The sequence below is a fragment of the Ochotona curzoniae genome, unplaced genomic scaffold, assembly GCF_017591425.1.
Source record: "Ochotona curzoniae isolate NIBS_2020 unplaced genomic scaffold, NIBS_Ocur_1.0 scaffold_461, whole genome shotgun sequence".
Lineage (NCBI taxonomy): Eukaryota > Metazoa > Chordata > Mammalia > Lagomorpha > Ochotonidae > Ochotona > Ochotona curzoniae.
In genome coordinates, this window is record NW_024467120.1 from 12,642,558 (window position 1) to 12,648,557 (window position 6,000).

The following is a 6,000-nucleotide window of genomic DNA, read 5'->3' on the forward strand; positions in this document are numbered from 1 at the left end:
ATGAAATCCACTGTGTAAGGTGACAGATTTCTGTTGGAAAGTTATGATGGTATCACAATCATAAAATACTGAATTACCCTACCATTGATATGTGGTCTAATTGTATCATATTTCATTGTTAGTCCTAAAGAGCCCTGTTCTATATGATCTATTTTATAAAATTTTCAATGCCATCTTGTGAGATATCACACAGTTTCTCAGAGTACAGCCGTAATGTTGCCCTTTGGTTATATTATTTTAGGTACAGAGTGCAATATCCATAATAAAACAGTAATGATTGTAATTAATTTCTAATGTGCCCTGTGTGCCAAAGCCCCAATTTTTTTACAGTGATTGAAGCTTTTAGTGCTGTCCTGTTTTGAAATTAAAAGTGATTATACAAATTTACATGGTACATTCTGATATTTCTATACATTAGAACACTTGATATTTTTACTTTTTTGATATTACCTAGTGATTAGAAGAGTGGGGTTTCTTTCTTGTGTATGTTCATAAAATATATGCTCTGTTATTGTGAACTATATTCTCACCAGAATGTTGTAACACTGAGATTATATTCCTTCTAACTATGATTTGCTTACCCATCACCCAGATTGCCTCTAACCTTTGTACTCCTCCCAGTCTTTAGTAAACATCATTCTGTAGTAAAAATCATTCTGATTTTTTTTGTCTTTCCCAATCTTTACTTTCCCTTTTCACCCTCTCTTCCCTGCCTCTTTCTTTCTCTTCCTGTTCCCTTTCCTTCCCTTTTTGCTTTTCTCTTCTTTTTAAATATTTTCAGTCTGAGCCAGGCCAAATCCAAAAGTCAGCATCTCTAGCTGGATCTCCCACATGGGTGGCAGGGACCCACATGTTTGAGCCATCTTCTGCTGCAATATCAGAAAACTAGGTTGGAGGTAGAGCAGTTAGGACTGGACCCAGCAGTCTGGTGGGGTTGCAGATCATAACACTGGCCTGTGACTTTTATTTAGCTTCCACATATGAAAGGGGACACATAGTATTTGTCTTTTGGTGTCTAGTTTACTATTATCCTTTCTCTCTAATTTGTGTTCTTGACATCACTGTCAAAAAAATGGCTGTGTTTCTGGGCTAACATTTAGTGTTGCTTTTCTGTTCTGTTTCTTTGTATGTCAGTTTTCATTCCAATGCCATGCTATTCCAGTTATTTTTATTCTATAGTAAGAAAAACAATCAATATCAAGACTATAAGTTCATAGTTTTAAGGTTCCATAGAAAGCACCTGTACTTTAGGACTGTGTCCTGAATAAATATAGCTCTCTACATTTTATATTAGCTTAATGTTATGCAGAATTTTATATAAGCATAATCAACTTTCTTAGCTTAAATTATTTTTCAGGTTATTCTACATATGTTTTGGTTGTGATATAAAACATATATTGTATCATATAATTTAGCTTTTAAAATAAGCATTCTAATAATTTCATTTAGCAAATGGTCTTTAAAAATTTTGCCATAAAGTCCTTTTGCTACTCATTCTTATAGTCACATTTCATAGTTTTAATAGCATGACCCAGTTTTCAATTTTTCATGAGATACTTATATCTCATATATAAGTATCTACCATACTTATATTTAACTCTAATGACAGTAATCATGCTTGAACATGATCAGTAACATTATTAAATGTGCACACTTCAAAATCTGTGCCATTTATTCACATTATTATGTCTCATTTTGTTTGTAAATGATGATTACCCAAGAATTCTTTCATTTTTTCTGGATTTTTCACCTCATGACACCAGAGAAGGTATGCTTAACCAACATGATTTACCTTTGGAGTATATGTAAGGTGTATGACTCTATCATTAGATCACTAATAATTTTTAGGTCATTCTCACATTTCATTACTTTCACCTATTGGATTCCATGATATTTGGATCTCCCACTTCTTGCGGTTTTCATTCCAATTTCACTAAACAGGGATCTATTTATCCATAAAAGTTTTATGGTCACTTTAGTGAAGTACAGGATTTTATTCTAGTAGATGACACTTCCTTTATATTACATATATATATATATAAACATTTTCTTTCTAGTGATCTTTTAGTAACTATAATTTTAAAGAAACTTTTTAGTAGTCTAGATTCTCAGAGTCAGAGCAAATATATGACAATGGCTATCACACAATTTAAATCAATTAACATGATAATGTGACATTAATATATAGAGAATATAATGATATGTCCTTTCTTTTACTTTACCTCTCTTTCTTCTTGGGCTTTTGACATATTTTAAATTTACATAATATTCAAAAGCTTAATGATCCCCTAAACCAACAAGTAAAAAGACTCAAAAAAGGTTGTGAATAATAATCAAATGAAAAAGTGATCGTTTCACTTATAGATAGCATTTTAAACATTTAATGGACAAAAATATATAACAAAGTCTGACAAAGCTTATATTTGCAGCAATACTGTTATACACAGACATTTCTTCCTTATAATGGAATATTATTCATGGAAAAAGAATAACATTCTACCATTTTCATTAAAATGGATGAGTATGGAAGACACCATATGCAGTGAAGTAGGCTGGACATAGAAAGAAAAATGCTGCATGTTCATGCATAGGAGCTAAAACTAATTTTAAAAAAGGTTTGTATATGATTAAAGATCATAAGAAGTAATAAAAGCTATTTTTATCTGATGCTAAAATATCTCTTTGAATTATGTGAAGTCAATACATAAAACATTGATCACACATTAGAAGCAATTCATGTGATATATTCATATGTTGGAGCGAATTTTCCATAGTTAATTTAAGTGTTTACTAGCTATTAGCTGTGCTGTTCATTGAAATTCGATTTTTCAGTTTCACTCAAGTGAGATACTGAGAAAGAAATGAAAAAAAAATAATTACAAGAAGAAAACTTGTTTTTAGAATCCCTAAAGAGATTTACAAAGCCTTGCTGAAATGACTTCCTACATAACACTCATGTGTGTATCAGTCACTGCGATTTACATCCATTCTAACCTTCTCAGAGATCAGACTTTAAGACTGGCTAGCTTCTACATACCTTACTTGATAGAAAGCCTTCAATGAAAATGATTCTGAAGGGATGTACTTGAAGTTTTCCAACTTTCAAGGAAGAATAAAATACTAGACAGGTGCATATTAATGATAGCTTCAGCTCCTAGTCTTTCCATTGATGCACCATGCCAAATGTTAGGAGGAATGTAGTAGAAAATATGAGGACTGTTTCCTTTGCGTATCATTTGTATGCTGTTCTTGAGATCTCGTGGGTATTGTTTTCAAACAGGCCATTCATTTATTCTTATCCCAGTTGAGTTAGCAGAAAAAATTCGTTGGAACTGAACTCTCTATGGAAACGTCTGTTATGTACAATTAGTCCTATTGAATAAAGATTGGGCAAAACTTTCTTCTATTGTTAGGTTTATTTGAAAATAAACTGATACAGCTTACCACAACACTAGATATTAGTTAAATAGAACACACTTAAAATGAATAAACAAATCAATACAAATGGAGTAGAGCAGCTATTAATAAGTATCTTGAGGAATTAATATCAGGATTTCCTGACTCTCTTATTTCATTAATTCTTGATACATTTGATTATTTCTAGTCAAAACAATGAAAGGGACACAAAATCAGTTGACAAGAGAAAGGAAAATAAAGCAATGAATGATGATCTTTCTAATAAAAAAGATTCAAATGATATTTAAAATAATAACTTTAAAACATTTAAGTTTTTGTAACAGAAAGATGAAATTACAAATCCCCCATCTCTGGTCTCTTTCTCTCTTTCTCTTTTCTATTTAATCCAATAGTTTAATGGGCCAGATGTGCAGAAACCACTAACATTTAAAGTTTAATATTTAAAATGTGCATTCTCATCCACAACTATTATCATTTTGAAAAACAACTTTGAGTGTCTTAAAGAGACTGTACAAATGGGAAAGTTTCTCCTTATCAACCTCCTCAGATAGATTACAGCCCCTTCTGTTTTTCTGAAATTAGTAGAATCATATGGTTATGTGTGTTTCTAGTATACGAAAGTGCTTCAAAAATACATGAAATGGAAATAAAAGATACATTTATTTTGGTGTAATTTTTAAAAAACCAGTGAGTAGTCCTTAGTAGTATGCATTTTCTATTAAATATTCGAAGTAGTCTTGACATTCCCCAATATGTATCTTTTATTAGGAAAAAAAACTAGAAATTTTGGCAAGAGATGTAACTGGCTTTTACTCATGATTCATGTGTCATGGTTTCCTCTGTTCTACACAATGAATTGAAATCCTTACTAGGTAATGGCAGAACAGTGAGTTTTGTCAGTTGAGGACAAGGAAACAGAACAATAGAAAAAGATGATTGGTTAATATCAGGTCATTCAAGTTGACTTTTTAATTTTTGGCAAAGTTTAAAGAGAGGAAACTTCTCTGTTATACAGATGCCAACAAACCGGAATCACTCATACTCAGGAAAATAAAAAAGAAAGATTGAATTGTTTGGAAGCCTATTTGCTTCTTTAGAGCTCCTGTTTGATTAATAGCCGTTAGCACAGGTGACTCTGTTTCTACTTGTTCTTAGCTTTTTGGAGCCAAGTGCAGGTCACAGCACTGGCAAAAGCAACACTGAAACAGCAAATTACACTTTTTAATCATTTGAATTCTGTGTTGTTCCTCCCGGGAGCTGAATCAAGAGGGTTCCTTGATACCTGACTTCTGATTGGATTCAACTGATGGAAGTCACTTTGCAGAGTTAGAGAGTGAAAAGAGAGCTAGTTTGCGGTATTTTGTAAGTATTTCCCCAAATAAATTCTCATGTTTTCCTATGATGGCTTTGTTTTTAGTTTTTCTGAGGAAACTCCATACCCCTCTCCACATGACCATGGGGATCCACGTTCCAGCCTTCAGGCTGCAAACGTTCTCCTTTCTCCATATTTTCCCCAATACTTGTTACCTTGTGTCCTTTTGAAATAGCTCTGCCTTACAACAACGAGGAGATATCTCATTATGGTTTTGGTTTGCACTTGTGATGTCTTCCTTGCAAGCAGTGGCTGGATTCTCTGTGCCACAGTGTCTTCCTCTAATTTTGTGAGGAGCGTACCCACTACTTTGCCCACTATAAATATTGTGTTAATTTACAATCACATCAACAGTGTGCAGCAATTCTTACTTCTCCACATCCTTGTCGTATGTGCTGGGTTTTTGTTAATAACTGTTTTGACAGATGTGAAGTGATCATTGTGGTTGTAATTTGCATTTCTTTTTAAAAGCAAGTCATCATATCAGTATACAGCCAGGAGCTTCTTCTGGGTCTTCCACACAGGTGCAGGATCCTTAGAATTTGGGCACTCTCCTTTGTTTTCTTAGGCTGTTATCAGGGAGCTGGGCAGGAAGTGGAGCAGCTGGAACATGAACTAACACCCAAAGCACTTGAAGTGGCGAATTAGTCCATTAAGCCATGGCATTGCACCCTTAAATTGCACATTTGGGGATGCCGAACGTTTTTTTTCATATACTCACTGGCCATCTGTATGTCTGCTTTTGAGAAATTTGCATTCTGGTTATGACTTCATATTTTGATTGAGTAATGTTTCTTTCAATTGAGCTAGTTGAGGTTCTTATGTATTTTGACTGTTAATATGTTACCAAATATGTGGTGTGCATATTTTCTCTGCACTCTGAAGATGTTCTCTTCATTCTATAAACTGATTTCTTGTCTTTATGGAAGATCTTCATCTTAACCTCATGTGCAATTTTTGTTTTTCATGATTATGCTTTTGGAACCCTACTGAAAAAATTACTGCTGAGAGTAACATATGTTTATGTTTACTTATTTTTTTCATTTCGTGTAAAAAGTCACTATACATGTTCTTAGCCAAAAGGCCGAGAAGTGATTTATGTATAAAAAAGCACAAGTTGTGGTCATTTTTTTAGGTAATATTAGATTATATTACACTCTAGTTTTATTGGTCTCTGTCTCTGCTTTTACTCCAGGGCCATTCTGTTTTGA